Genomic DNA, 14,829 nt, shown 5'->3' on the forward strand with positions numbered 1-14,829 from the left:
TTATGGATTATTGCCATCTGGTGGAAGAACAGGGTGGACTACCAGATGGGAGTTTTGAAATTACCGGAAGTAAAGTGAAGTCATTTTCACCAGGGGAAAAAAATGCACCAACGTTTATCATGTTTCCTCTCATGCACATTCTGGGGTTCTAAAATGACCAGCATTTTTCTGTTCCATTTCACTTGCGGGAGTAAGCAAGTTCAGCTGCCCAATAAATGGAAAAGTTGACTTTGTATAACGATCATACAAGAATAGTGCTTGAGAAAAAGTTGGGCCAGGTTTTTAAGAAACCCTATGACTACAAAACAAAAGTGGCCAAACAAAACAGGACTGATATGTCTGAGTTGCCTTTCTCTGCAGCAGGGAGAAATGCAGTGTTAGATATTTCCAAATCTAATTTCTGTAGCACACGAGTCACTGAACAATTTCCAGCATGTTAGTTCTTAAAATGAGATTTATTCATATTCAAAATTTAGTGGTCTTCAAAGTGACAGGATGAATATAATTTCAAAATAATGAGTTTCTCTTTTCCAAATTGTCATAAAATTTACTAACACTATCACAATTTTAAAAAATCTAAGTGAAACAAGATAACAGACCTGAGTTCCTCAAAATTGTCAACATCATAAAGGACAAAAATGGCAGGCAGATAGTTTCAAATAAGAAGAGATTAATAGGACATAATCACCAAATCCAGTGAGTGTTTCTTGATTGGACCGCAATTCTGGAAAAAGAAAAGGATAATCAGAGAAACTGGAATATGAGCTATAGCAGCTAATATCATTGTACCAGTATTAAATTTCTTGAGTGGGATAATGCTGCTGTGGTTATGTAAGAGGATGTCCTTTTCTTGGAAGATGCAGGATAAGTATTTAGGTGTGAAACTGACTTCAACTGGCTGGAAAATATGTGGAGAGAGATTAAGCCTATGTAGCAAAATATTAGTAATTTGTGATCTAGATGAGGGGTTTATGGATTTTTCACTGTTCAATTTTTTCAAAGTTCCCATAGGCTTCACATTTTTCAAAATAAAAAGTTGTGAAGAAAAAGACCCCCAACTGAAGAGAATAGTCTTTTAAGGAACTTTAAAGGGAAGAGTGCTTCCCTGTCAGCGCACACACAATACAAAATGTTACTGATACTGGCGGCTTGCGGGCTGAGTTTATTACCCTGATTACAGGCCTGTTTGCCTTGTTACCGGATGTCACGCTCTGACTAAATTCATTTGGTAGGATCAAAAAGCATCAAATAGTTCCTGCTTCCAGCCATGATGGAACAGGAATGGAGTTTACCCTCTACCTTGAACAATACGTTGGACAAAATACATGGAACACTGGTTCACGGACAGTGGACAACAGGAAGCTTAGAATGATGCTCGCCAAGACAAGGAAGACTGATGTGAGCCCTCTCATCACTCCAGCTTGCTGCCTGCAATTTCCCCCTCCATGAAGGGGGACCCCAAGCAGCCTGGAGCATTCCCTGAGTTGAGAAGATGGTTGAAATTGGCAGAACAGAGGCGACCGCGGTGGTTAGAATTTGCACGGTGGAGAACTGGAGGGCAAAGAAAGTACAGAAAAAGAACTTCAGAGAAGTGCAGAGTGTTCCCCTCAGGTCTTCAGCTGAATATCAACACATACCTGTGCTACATATCACATAATTTTTTTGTCCATTCAAACAATCTATATCATTTGATTGAGGAGTTTGATATAGTCACAGTTAAATAATTACGGATAGGGAAAGGCCTACTATTGCCATTTTGTTAATTACTTTCTGTTTGTCTTATAACTATTCCTCTTTTCCTGGCTTCCTTTGTGCTTCACTGACTTTTTGTAGTGCCATGCTTTGTCATTTCTTATTTTCATTTTTATTGGTTTGGGAGAGGGCTGGGTTTTTATGTTGCTTTTTTAGAATATGCTTTTATAAAAAATAAACAGTATTCTTTAGAGCAGTTGTAGGTTCATCCCAAAATTGAGCAGAAAGTATAGAGTATTCCCATATGCCCCTATCCCCACACAGGCAAAACTTCCTCTATCAACATCCTGCACCACAGTGATACCTTTATTACAGTTAATAAACCTACATTGATAAATCATCCCTCAAAGTCCATAGTTTACATCAGGGGTCACTATTATTTTACAGTATGAGTTTTGACAAATGTATAATGACATGTATCTACCATTATAGTATCATACTGTGTTTTCACTGCCCTAAAAATCCTCTTATCTCTGCTCATTCATCCCTCTCTCCTTCCTAACTCCTGGAAACCCCTAATCTTTTCACTGAATCCATAGTTTTGCCTTTTCCAGGGAGTCATATACATGGAATCATATAATATGTACTCTTTTCAAACTGGTCTCTTTCACTTAGGTAAATGCATTTAAGTTTCTTCCATGTTTTTCAAGGCTTGATAGCCCATTTCTTTTCAGCACCAAATAACATTCCATTGTCTGAATATACCACTGTTAATTTATCCATTTACCTACTGAAGGACATCTTGGTTGCTTCTGAGTTTTGGCAATTATGGATAAGGTTGCTATAAATATCTATGTGTTGGTTTTTGTGTGAACATAAATTTCTCAATACCCAGGAGCACAGTTGCTGGCACATTTGGTAAAAGTATGTTTAGTTTTGGAAGAAACTGTAAAATTGTCTTCTAAGGTGGCTGCAACCACTTTGTGTTTCCTGTCAGCAATAAATGAGAGTTCCTGTTGCTCCACATCCTTGTCATTATGTGATGGTATCAATTTTTTGGATTTTGGCCATTCTAATAGGGGTGTAATCATATCTCATTGTTGTTTTAATTTTCAGTTTCCTAATCATGAATAATGTTGAACATTTTTTAATATGCTTAGTTAACATCTTGTATATCTTCTTTGGGAAGGTGTCTGTTCAGGTCTTTAGCCTATTTTTTAAATCAGGTGTTTTTGTTTTCCCAATGTTGAGTTTTAAGAGTTCTTTGTATATTTTGGATAACAGTCCTTGATTTGATATGCCTTTCGCAAATATGTTTTCCCCAGTCTGTTGCTTGTTTACCTCATTCTCTTGACATTGCATTTCACAGAGCAGAAGTTTTTAATTTTAATGAAGTCCAGCTTATCAGGTATTTCTTTCATGGATCATGTCCTTATTGTCATTGATGATTTAAAAAGTCATCACCGCACCAAAGATCACTTAGATGTTATCTTCTAGGAGTTTTATAGTTTCAAATTTTACAATTAGGTCTATGACCTATTGTAAGTTATTTTTTGTGAAGGGTGTCCATTCTGTGTCTAGATTCATTTATTTGCATGTAGATGCCCAGTTTTTCTAGCGCCTTTGGGTGAAAAGGCTCTCTTTTCCTCATTGTGTTACCGTTGTTCCTTTGTCAAAGATTAGTTGATCGTATTTTTTTTTATTTAGGTATCATTAATATACAATCACATGAGCAACATTGTGGTTACTAGATTCGCCCCATTATCAAGTCCCCACCACATACGCCATTACAGTCACTGTCCATCAGCGTAGTAAGATGCTATAAAGTTACTACTTGTCTTCTCTATGCTATTCTGCCTCGTACGTTATGTGTGCTAATCATAATGCCCCTTATTCCCCTTCTCCCTCCCTTCTCACCCACCCTTCCCAGTCCCTTTCCCTTTGGTAACTGTTAGTCCATTCTTGTGTTCTGTGAGCCTACTGCTGTTTTGTTCCTTCAGTTTTTGCTTTGTTCTTAGCTCCACAGATAAGTGAAATCATTTGGTACTTGTCTTTCTCCGCCTGGCTTATTTCACTGAGCATAATACCCTCTAGCTCCATCCAGGTTGTTGCAAATGGTAAGATTTGTTTTCTTCTTATGCCTGAATAATATTCCACTGTGTCTATGTACCACAGCTTCTTTATCCATTCATCCTCTGATGGACACTTAGGTTACTTCCCTTTCTTGGCTATTGTAAATAGTACTGCAATAAACAGAGGGATGCAGATGTCTTTTTCAAACTGGGCTCCTGCATTCTTAGGCCAGATTCCTAGGAGTGGAATTCCTGGGTCAAATGATATTTCTGTTTTTGGTTTTTTGAGGAACCTCCATGCTGCTTTCCACAATGGTTGAACTAGTTTACATTCCCACCAGCAGTGTAGAAGGATTCCCTTTCTCCACATTCTCGCCAGCATTTGTTATTCCTAGTTTTTTCTATGTTGGCCATCCTAACTGGTGTGAGGTGATATCTCATTGTGGTTTTAATTTGCATTTCCCTGATAATTAGTGATGTGTAGCATCTTTTCATGTGCCTGTTGGCCATCTGAATTTCTTCTTTGGAGAAGTGCCTGTTCATTCCTCCACCCATTTTTTAATAGGGTTATTAGCTTTTTGGGTGATGACTCCTTGTTGGATATGTCATTTATGAGTATATTCTCCCATACTGTAGGATGCCTTTTTGTTCTGCTGATAGTGTCCTTTGCTGTACAGAAGCTTTTTATCATGATGTAGTCCCATTTGTTCATTTTTTATTTTGTTTCCCTTGCTCGAGAAGGTGTGTTCAGGAAAAAGTTGCTCATGTTTATATTCAAGAGATTTTTGCCTATGTTTTCTTCTGAGAGTTTTATGGTTTCATGACTTACATTCAGGTCTTTGATCCATTTTGAGTTTACTTTTATGTATGTGGTTAGACAATAATCCAGTTTCATTCTCTTGCATGTAGCTGTCCAGTTTTGCCAATACCAGTTGTTGAAGAGGCTGTCATTTACCCATTGTATATCCATGGCTCCTTTATTGTATATTAATTGACCATATATGCTTGGGTTTATATCAGAACTCTCTAGTCTGATCCATTTGTCTATAGGTCTGTTCTTGTGCCAGTACCAAATTATCTTGATTACTGTGGCTTTGTAATAGAGCTTGAAGTCAGGGAGCATAATCCCCCCCACTTTATTTTTCCTTCTCAGGATTGCTTTGGCATTCAGGGTCTCTTGTGGTTCCATATGAATTTTAGAACTATTTGTTCCAGTTTGTTGAAGAATGCTGCTGGTATTTTGATATGGATTGCATTGAATCTGTAAATTGCTTTAGGCAGGATGGCCATTTTAACCATATTAATTCTTCCTATCCATGAGCACAGGATTTGTTTCCATTTATTGGTACCTTCTTTAGTTTCTCTCATGAGTGTCTTGTAGTTTTCTGAGTATACATCTTTCACTTCCTTGGCTAGGTTTATTCCTAGGTATTTTATTCTTTTTGATGCAATTGTGAATGGAATTGTTTTCCTGATTTCTCTTTCTGCTAGTTCATCATTAGTGTTTAGGAGTGCAACAGATTTCTGTGTATTAATTTTGTATCCTGCAACTTTGCTGAATTCAGATATTAGTTCTAGTCGTTTTGGAGTGGATTCTTTGGGTTTTTTATGTACCGTATCATGTCATCTGCAAACAGGGACAATTTAACTTCATCCTTGCCAATCTGGATGCCTTTTATTTCTTTGTGTTGTCTGATTTCTGTGGCTAGGATCTCCAGAACTATGTTGGAGACTGGGCATCCTTGTCTTGTTCCCGATCTTAAAGGAAAAGCTTTCAGTTTCTTGCTGTTCAGTATGATGTTGGCTGTGGGTTTATCATATATGGCCTTTATTATGTTGAGGTACTTGTCCTCTGTACCCATTTTGTTGAGAGTTTTTGTCATGAATGAATGTTGAATTTTTTCGAATGCTTTTTTGGCATCATGTGATTTTTGTCCTTCTTTTTGTTTATGTGGGTGATGATGTTGATGGATTTTCAAATGTTGTACCAACCTTGCATCCCTGGAATAAATCCTACTTTATCATGATGGATGATGTTTTTGATGTATTTTTGAATTTGGTTTGCTAATATTTTATTGAGTATTTTTGCATCTATGTTCACTAGGGACTATTGGTCTGTAATTTTCTTTTTTTGTGGTGTCTTTGCCTGGTTTTGGTATTAGAGTGCTGTTGGCCTCATAGAATGAGTTTGGGAGTATTCCCTCCTCTTCTACTTTTTGGAAAAATTTAAGGAAGGTGGGTATTAGGTCTTCACTAAATGTTTGATAAAATTCATCAGTGAAACCATCTGGTCCAGGCGTTTTGTTCTTAGGTAGGTTTTTGATTACCAATTCAATTTCCTTGCTGGTAATTGGTCTATTCAGATTTTCTGCTTCTCATGGGTCAGCCTTGGAATTGTATTTTTCTAGAAAGTTGTCCATTTCTTCTAGGTTATCCAGTTTGTTAGCTTATAATTTTTCATAGTATTCTCTCATAAGTCTTTGTATTTCTGTGGTGTCCCTAGTGATTTTTCCTTTCTTATTTCTGATTCTGTTTGTGTGTGTAGACTCTCTTTTTTTCTTGATATGTCTGGCTAGGGGTTTATCTATTTTGTTTATTTTCTTGAAGAACCAGCTCCTTCTTTCACTGATCCTTTCTATTGTTTTATTCTTCTTGATTTCATTTATTTCTGCTCTTATCTTTATTATGTCCCTCCTTCTATTGACTTTGGGCCTCATTTGTTCTTTTTTTTCTAGTTTCACTAATTGTGAGTTTTGACTGTTAATTTGGGATTGTTCTTCTTTCCTCAGTTAGGCCTGTATTGCAATGTACTTCCCTCTTAGCACAGCCTTTGCTGTGTCCCACAGATTTTGCAGTGTTGAATTATTGTTGTCATCTGTGTCCATATATTGCTTGATCTCTGTTTTTATTTGGTCATTGATCCATTGATTATTAAGGAGCATGTTATTAAGCCTCCATGTGTTTGTGAGCTTTTTCATTTTCTTTGTGTAATATACTTATAGTTTCATGCCTTTATGATCTGAGAAGCTGGTTGGTACAACTTCAATGTTTTTTAATTTACTGAGGCTATTTCTGTGGCCTATTATGATCTAGTTGATTGTATTTATGTGAGTCTGTCTCTGGATTATGTTCTTTTCCATTGATCTATTTGTCTTTATCAGGGAGTTATATATTTTTATATGGTTTCATGTTGTTGTCTAGTGTCTTTTCATAAAGGACTCCCTTTAGCATTTCTTGTAGAGCAAATTTAGTGGTGATGAACTCCCACAGTTTTGTTTGTGGGAAAATCTTAATTTCTCCTTCATCTTTAAAGGACAGTTTTGCTAGATGCATTATTCTTGGCTGGCATGTCTTTTTCTTTCAGCACTTTGAATGTTTTATCTCTGTCCCTCCTGGCCTGCAAGGTTTCTGCTGAGAAATCCACCAAATATCTTAACAAAGCTCCCTTACATGTGACAAGTCGCTTTTCTCTTGTGAACTCCTCTACTGAATTTTGGAATTCAGTTATTGTATTCTTCAATTCAGAATGTCTGTTTGGTTCTTCCTTATAGTTTCCATCTCTTTGTTGATATTCTCATTTTGTTCATGCATCAATTTCCTGATTTTGTTTGTTGTCTGTTCTTTGTATTTTAACTTATGGAGCACCTTTAAGATGGTTATTTCGAATTGTTTTTCATGTAATCCACAAATCACTGTTTCTTTAGGGTTGATTTCTAGAGATTTGTTTTGGTCTTTTGACTGGGCTATGTTTCCCTTTTTCTTGGTATGCCTTGTGATCTTTTGTTGAGATTTTGGCATTTGAAAAACAGCCACTTCTCCCAATCTTTATAGACTGGCTTCATGTAGTGGGAGACAGCCACCAGTCAACCCAGCTGGAGGTTTTGGGACCTCTGGAAGTTTCTTTGGGGATATATCTTTCCTGGGCTTGTGTGTGTGAGTTCCCAGTTAAGGAGGCTTGCCCCTGTTTCTTCTCACTCTCCCTGGTGTCTGAGGTACTGCTGTTTCCCTGGTGCTACAGCATCTTGAGGTTTGCCTCTGTTCTCAGTGGCCTCCTACCTGGCAAGCAACTATGCCATCAGTTATCACTAGCCTTCAGCCAAGAAACACAGAATATTCCACGAGGAGCCCCACAAAAACTTTGGACATACATTCCACTCTTCTCTTCCCTTCCAGAAGGGGAAGCTGGACCTTGGAGTTTTCTCCTAATTGTGCTATGCCAAGTGTGGGGGTGGGAGGAAGTCAGGGCAGGCAAAATGCATCCAACCTTCCTCTCTGCTTCAGTGGAGTTTTATTAGCCTGGGAGCTGCAGCCTCTTCACTGGTTTCTGGACATCTAAGGCAATTTGATCTGCATGTTTTTGTTAATTTGGTGTTTCTAAGGGAACAAGGGTCCTGGGGCTTCCTATTCTGGCATCTTGCTGATGTCCCACCCTCTAAAACTTTATTATTAAGTGTAATGTAATGTGATTTTTTTTGGACAGAGAGCTAATTTTGCCAACTTTTCTGCAACTGAAAGTTAACTTAACATTTCAGTTGCAAATAAGTAATTTATTTGTGATATTGCCATTCAGCTTCACAGTGCTAATGAGAAATCATTATTTCAATGCTAAAGATACATTAAGAAAAGTCCAAGGGAACAAAGCTTGTCCTAATGTCCATGTTGTTGTCACTGTTATTTTACAGTCACATAAACCTGTGCACAGACTCTGTAGGCAGATTTCCTAGGCTCTTAGCCAAGTGCTACCACTTGTTAGTTGAATGTCCTTGAGCAGGTCATGTGATTTCTTTTGCCATAACTTCCTCATCTATAAATAGAAATAATAAAGTTACCTATCTTATAGGGTTGAGGATTAAATAATATACTTAGAAATGTACCTGGTAGAGGATAAATGCTATGTAAGTACTTGAAATTATTGATCCTATTATTGTTTGGATTCATACAAAAATATTATTACCTGGACAAATGCATTTAAAATTAATTTTAACCTTGGGGATAAAAAAATAGAGAATTTATGAAAGCCACTGTTGTTCTTGTCTCATGAATTCTAATTTTCCATTCTTATTCAAAAGAAGAATAGTAGTATTAATAGAACAGTGAGACACTTGTGTTTATCCAATTTTATTTTATGTAAGCTAATCTTGAAATTAGTTCATTCTGCTCAGTATAATTTAGTACAATGGCTTAGCCAAAAATGATATGTGGCAAGGAAATAGAATGGGTCATTTGGTATGAAAAACTGGTTATAAATTGGTAGATGTTCATGATTGTTAACATTCATTGGGTGTTCTCTGATTATCAATCACCATTCTTTGCACTTTACTCATGATTACTCTTTCAGTCTGAGAGCACATTTAAGAGTAGATATTAGTATTATCTCTATGTTACAGGTAAAGGAACTGAGGCCCTGAGTGGGTTAACAACTCACTTAAGGTCATGCAACTAGTCATTGGCAGAACCAGAACAATCCATGCGTGGGTCACTGAGAATTAACTTTACACAGTGAAGAAAACAAGAAACTTATTAACTGTGAAAGAATCTTAATCTGAAGAAATTTAAATGTAATCTATTTAAATCACTAGGATATTTCAGGTGATATTTCCCTTAAAGTTCAAGTATATAAATAACTGGATGTGTAAAGTTAATACAGGACCATTTCAAAGAGGGTATTTTACATGGGTACAGGATCTTTTTATTTTTCAGAACTTAGTTATTGTTGTCAAGATAACTAATATTTTTCTGAAAATCAAGAGAAATATTCCTACTTTTTAAATTAATCTTTCCTCTGAATTCACGTGTTTCTAGTAATATATCATCTGAATGATCTGCCTTTTTTGAGTCTTTGTGCTTGTTTAGAGTCCTGACATCGTGTGTGTGTGTGTGTGTGTGTGTGTGTGTTGTGTGTAATATGTATATGTATCAAGTCATTCTAAAACATAGGCATAAAAAAGGAAATTAATTTTAGATGATACTTTGTTTTCAAATGCAAATATTGATTCTTTATCATGCACTTATACCTGATCACTTCCAAACATATTGTCACTTGATAAGATTCTACAAATATGTCTTAAGCACCTATTCTTTGCCAGGCACCGTACAAGACACTAAAGGTAGACGTCATTCTTGCCATTATTGAAGTTAGAGTATCTTCCTAAAGATACCCCAATGCTAATTTTTTATCAGTCTACATTAAACTATTTCAAATTATGATATTTTCCCAAAAGAGAGGTAAGGAAATTGGTTGTTGACTGTCTCAACTCAAGATACAAACATTAAATTAAATAAATGAAACTGGTCATTGTTGGCTTTGAGTGGTTTGTTGAAAAACATTAGAGATGTCAAGCCACTGATTTTTCTTTTCTCTTTTCCTTTTGATAAAGTTTCAGAGCTATTGTTGTAATTAAAAGTAATGCTTAGGACATAGTGGGACATTGCATTTGGAATTTAAAAAATGATCAGTTCTAGTCCTACTTTTCTTATTTAGTAGTGTTATTGTTATTCACACTATGGCAGAGCACACTGCAGAAATGAATGAAATGAATATAGCAACATAAGAGCATTCAAAATATTTATCCCCATTATGCCTGAAACTCCAGCACTTTAGTGTAATTCCTCTGGGTTAGGCATTATGTCTAATAAAAAAAAGAGTTTTTTTATTAGAGAGAGACAGAGAAAGGAAACATAAAAAGTAATGTTTGTAAAAGATCTTATGTTAAATTTTACTTCTTTGTGGAATTAGAAAATATATTAATTGACTTGGTAAGATATGGGATGGGGTGGAAAGCAGATTACCATTTACATAGGAAGTACAATATAAGATATATATTATACACTTCATGTAATATATGTGATATACAATGTACTCTAAGGGGTATGACTGTAGGTAATATTTATTATTTATTTGCTCATACATGCATATTTTGTCTTTTATAGTTAGCACATCCTATTTATGCCAGTTTTTTATTTAGGTCAAAAAGAGAAAGCACTGAGGCCTCAAGTAGGTTTAAGCTTAAGCTACATGAAAGTGTTCCAGAGAGCTGGGGAAGGGTCAGTGAGGTAGAGAGGAGGCACATTTTAACATAACAGACCATGTACAGACCAGGAAGGACTCATGATGGAATCCCAGAGATTTAACTCTTGACAAATCTAATGCAAAGTTTAACATCTATTTCCAATAAGCAGGCCATGAGACTTACATAAGATATAATGCACTGCTGGAGACTGTGGTAAGACTTTGTCTTGAGTCAGAAAGGGTTTTACTGCATGAGAAGCAAATGATGAGATTCTTTGCTTGGCACTCTACAGTTGTATTCTGCTCAGCATGAGCTGTAAACACACAAAGCCCCTTTTCAAAATCTATGACACACTGAAAAGATTTCATGCTCAACATAAGCAACCAAACCAAATGCACAGACATGTGCAAAACAGTCTGTAACCCTTCTCAAACGGCTTCAGACACACTTCTAACTAAGCCACTTTTGTTAAGAATCATTTCAGTCTAATGGCTGAGAATTTTGCTAATGATGTATTTAATTCAAAGAAATGCAATATCAGTACCTCAGAATATAGAAATGTTTAAGTTAAATCCCATTTTGCAAGCAGCAGCTTACAAAATACTCTGAAATAAGGAAGATTGTTCTGTGTTTTGGTATAAATACAGACAATGTTTCTGTTCATTTCACCAAGCATATGTTGAGTACCTGCTATATTTCAGCAATGCTAAATTTGAAGATATAAAGATGAAGCTATGAGCTGTAGACACAGGGCTTAGAGTTCAATGAGAGGAACTCACCTGTATGGTGTGAGTATGATGCCACCGAGCATAGAAGAGGGATGCTTGTGCAGACATGACAGCACTGGGATGGTCTCAGATGTGACAGTGTTGGAACTTGCCAGACAGACAGAGTGGGGGAAAAAAATAAACAAACTGATACAAAAGCACAGAAACAAGCAAGAGCCCAGAGTTTTTAAAAACTGAAAATAGTCCTAAAATACTAAATTTGACTTCATGTCTGGCCAAGATGGAGTAAGAAGGAGCAGGATCTATCCTCCTTGTATCTGAAACAACTTAAAAAACAGGAAAAATGTAGAAAACAACTGTTTTCAGATGCTGTTAATCAGGGAGCAGAGGACAGTGGTCCTTGAGAGAGAGAGGAAACAAATGAGATTTCCCTGTGATTGTCCTAGCTTACTGCCTGGAGAGAGTTTCCAGGCTGCAACTTATAGTGTGGAGCCTGGGTGTCTGGGGAGCCCATGGCATCTTGAACTTTCAGACAGAGTAGTAGGGAGGGGAGTGCTGCATAGAGAGAGAGCTCCTGAGACCTGCAGAGGGCTCCAAGAATCTTCAGCAAAGTACTGATCAGCACCTAGTATGGGAAACTATTCAAGGACAAGAGCAAAGGGAATAATCCCTGAATGAAAACCTTGTAATTCACAATACATCAGGTAGAGTATTCAAAAGAACATTGCCTCAGTGGTATGGCCAAATTTCTCTAGAATAAAGGCTGCTTTTAGCCTGCCTAACAAAACTTAAAAGAAGATTAGAGAAGATGGAAATATTTCCATGTAATGTAATTGCTTCCCAGAAGAAAGCTCAAGAAATATTTATAGGAATAGAAAAATAGCTTGCACCTAAGAACGTAAAATTGGCAATGTCTGGCATCCAGTGGAAAATGACTAGGCATGCAAACAAGCAGGAAAAGACAATGAATAATGAGGAAAATCAATCAATAGAAACAGACCCAGAAATGACACAGACATTAAATTAGACAAAGATAGGATGAGTAGACAAAGACATTAAAACATTCTATGTGTTCTATTCCGTATGTTTAAGAATCTAAAGGAAAGATTGAGCATATGAAGTGGAGAAATAGAAAATATTAAAAACAAACTGAACTTCTAGACATGAAAAATACATCTACAGTGAAAATATACTGGATGGAATTAACAGCAGATTAGATACAACAGAAGAAAAGAGTAGTAAAGTTGCATACAGCAATAGAAGTTATCCAAAATGAAACACAGAGAAAGAAGTTTGAAAGCAAAATTACCATAGCATCAATCCCTGTGGGACAACTTCAAATTGTATACACTGTAACAAAGTTGACTGATTTATGGATGGACACCTTGACTATGGCTTTCTTCCTTGGGATTTTTGAATTTAAGACCCAGAGAGAATCAAGCTAGTCTCACTCCATGTAACTCAAGCAGGAACAATAGAAATTTTCCTTGCTTCCCACCAGGTAGACCGAGGAGCAGAAGTTAGTTTGTAACAAGGGGAAAAAAGACACAGACAACAGAGGAAGGTAGAGGTCGAATTTGGAGAGAAATCATCAAGTCTTCCAGGTCCTGGTGCCAGTTATTTCCAAGCTTAGTTGAATTTCTGTCCTATTTGGCTTCTCCTTGGATTCCATGAATTAAGAGTTTTCATCTTGTATAATGAGAAAGGCCTTAAGTTATATAGAGATGATGCATTTAATTTTGGATATGTTAAGATGTTATTTGACTTTAGACCCATGTTGGGAGTATCAATTGTGGAAATGTCCACTAGATAGGTGAATGGACTTACCTGTACTTCAAATTTACATTTTGATTCTACAGAATAAATAGGTGACCTAAATCCATGGGATCTACATAAATCCATGGGAGTATATGAAATTGACAATGGAGAACATGTAGAGGGAGACACAAAAACAATGATGGGACCTGAAAAACCACATTAGAGAGACAAAAGAGCTTCTGGGGAAAGACTCTAAGAAGGAATGTTTATCAGAGTAGAATGAGGGCATAATGTTGAGGAGATCAAAGGAAAGGAGAATATAAAGAAAGAGAAACTCAGTAGTGTTGTTAAATTCCTAAAGGACCTAAGACATTCCTGACCCTTGATTGGCAACTATCAACTTCCTATATTTTTAACCTGTCTTCCTTTTTTCTGCCCATATTTAACACACCTGAGTCCATCTATCTTTGTTTCTGAAGTCAACAGGCTAACTTAATCATAGTTATTATTCTCTTTCAAAATAGTTTGATTTTGGCAATCCTAACTACACTATTCTACCATACTTAACAAGGATTAAAACAGATTAACAGAGAACTGAACAATCCAATCAAAGCAGATCAACAGAGAAGAACTGAGCCCTTCTCCCCCAAAAGACAGTTATGTGCCAGTATAACTGGGGGAGTCAAGGAAGGTGCAGGAGGAGCATATATGGTTTCCATCAGGGGAAATCAGGCCTCATCAATCTATTAAAGTTCTTTTAGGCTGCACATATGCATATGGACAAAAGCTCATGAATGGTGTCCATTTAGATTGTCAAAAAGCCTTTCACAAAGTTGCACACAAAAGGCTATTTAAAAATTGAGTCATCATGGTATGGTGTAATGGTGTAATGCTCAGGGAAGTTGCTTAGAGACAAGAAACAATGGTTTAAGATAAAAGGTCATCTCTTGAAGGAAGAAATGTAAACACTGGCATTCCCCTATAACTTGACTTGTTTAATATTTTTATTAATAATTTGGAGGAGGGAAGGCACAAGGACACTTAATAAACTGAAGTCAGTGTGAGGCTATGTAAACAGGCAGAAAATATTGCCCTTCACTGGGCAAAGGTAAAGTATTGAACTTAGAGAAAAAATATCTAAAATATACTCAGAAGATTTACTTATTCATTCATTAAATACTTATTGAGAAATCTACAGTGTAGCCAGATACTGTGCTACAAGTTGGGGAGGAAATTATAATTAAAAAAACATTTCTCCCTCCTGTTAGAGAACTTAAATAGAACAAGGAGATATTTCCTGAATCCTGAGAAAAAAAAAATTTAAGGTAAATAAAGGAAGTAGTTCACACAATAGGAAACTCATAGAGTGTAGTTTTCTAAGAGTTAAGCTGATAAGGTTGAAAAATGTAAATACGCTCAAAGTATTTAGATAATTTCCTAAAAGGCTATGATGGTTTTGTTAAGGGAAGCTAGAATATTTGGGGCAACATCCATAACATCTGGATATATTAGGACCACTTTTGCTGCAAGTGACAAAAACCCAATTAAAAATGAACTAAAAAAAAAGGT

Source organism: Manis pentadactyla, chromosome 3 (assembly GCF_030020395.1).
Source record: "Manis pentadactyla isolate mManPen7 chromosome 3, mManPen7.hap1, whole genome shotgun sequence".
NCBI classification, from domain to species: Eukaryota; Metazoa; Chordata; class Mammalia; order Pholidota; family Manidae; genus Manis; species Manis pentadactyla.